This window comes from Cyprinodon variegatus, unplaced genomic scaffold (assembly GCF_000732505.1).
Source record: "Cyprinodon variegatus isolate N-32 unplaced genomic scaffold, C_variegatus-1.0 Scaffold81, whole genome shotgun sequence".
In the NCBI taxonomy this organism is placed as follows: domain Eukaryota; kingdom Metazoa; phylum Chordata; class Actinopteri; order Cyprinodontiformes; family Cyprinodontidae; genus Cyprinodon; species Cyprinodon variegatus.
The window spans coordinates 1,580,820-1,582,366 of NW_015150534.1; the positions used below are offsets into that span (position 1 = coordinate 1,580,820).

The following is a 1,547-nucleotide window of genomic DNA, read 5'->3' on the forward strand; positions in this document are numbered from 1 at the left end:
TCCTTTTTTGTGCACATTAATTATGTTTTTGATAAAAATCCTTTGGCTAAAATGCCATCAGAACGCTGATAAATAGAGAGGAAAAGGGGACATAAGAGAGGGACAAAACCTAGAACAGATAATGGATGTCTATTCTATTAACATTTCTCTATCTGCAGAATGGGTCTGTTTTATGTTTTATCTTATTTCAGAAGGGCCCCCTGCCTGTCTTTGCCTAGGGCCCCAAATTTCTTAAATCCGCCCCTGGTTTCCAGATCTTCCCAAACAAAATTTTCTTCTTTGGGATCTTCCCAAAGAACAAAATTAAAAAACAATCCACTGGACTTTGCTTCTAACTTTGAAGATGTTTTGCTTCCCATCCAGGAAGCTTTTCAATTCAAAATGTCAGAAATAGCGTTGAGTTCCAGGCTTTAAACTGTAGCCCGTCAAAACCTTGTTTTTGTTTTGAAAACATGCAAATTGAAACAGACAAAGGGGTCCACCGCTTTGGAATGGGGGTCGTTTGGCTTCTTTTGTTGGCCTGCAATGCCCCATACCTGTCTAAGTGTCTTAAAGGGGGGTCGTTAAAGGGAATTGTTGACCTGGCTGAATAGGTGGGGCCCTCCTCTCTCCTGTAAAGGGGCTGGGGCTGCAATGATGGCAGTAAAGGATTAACACAATTGCTTTATTGTAGGTTTTTGAAAGCTGAAATCTGAGTCCACCCCCTCTGTTTAAGGTTGTTTTTTCTTTCTTAACAAAGATGGCTTCCTTCACGTCCCTCACAAACTTCCTGTCTTCTTTGTCCAAATGTGAATATTCTAGTCTTTAAAGGAATGTCCTTTGTCCATAAAGTGTAGATCTACTGCAGATGAAGAACAAGAACATCTAAGCAGGAATGTAAATATATTAAAACTCTTCTGCTGAAAAGTATTTCTTGATTCTTATATCTAATAAACTTTATAGAATGATGGGAAGTAGACCCATTTATTAAATCCTACATATCACACACATCTAAACCAACCATTGTTGATTAAATAAGCTAATAGAGGGAATTAAAATAGATAAACGAGTTCTTTATCTCATCAGATTCAGAGATTCTGTTTGACCCGCCATGTTTCTGTTGTGTTCATGCCTCATTTTTCTCAATATGTCTCCACGAGGCAGCTTAATTAAAAGTGGCATCAATCTGATTGTAACAGACTGTTTCTGGTTCCGGGCTGCCAGAGAGCAGAGTTTTCATCTTTGGCTGCAGCTCTGTGGTTCTGCACTATTTTCATCATCATGTTATGTTATAAACTGTTTAGATCCGTTAATTTTCCCTCTAAACGTTTTCAAAACTGTTTTAAACTCAACATAAAACGGGCCACACCAACATTTATGGTTCATCTCAGTGATCTTCAATTGAAGCATGTTAATCATTCTGTACTTTTAGTAGTATTTTTATGGTGTATATGATTTAGTTATGTCTGTTTTTGTAGTATTTATTCATTTCTATTCATCCGAGCCATTTTATTTAACCAGTGTTGTGCCTGAACGCGTTCATTGAACGAAAGTTCATGAACTCATTC

The 1,547-nt window shown here is 37.6% G+C and overlaps 1 protein-coding gene across 1 annotated transcript in view; it reads left to right on the top strand.

Annotated features, from left to right (window-relative positions):
• Positions 1–1,547, top strand: part of kcng1 (potassium channel, voltage gated modifier subfamily G, member 1) — a 32,301-nt gene that overhangs the window by 26,743 nt on the left and 4,011 nt on the right. The gene's annotated exons all lie outside the window — the stretch shown is intronic.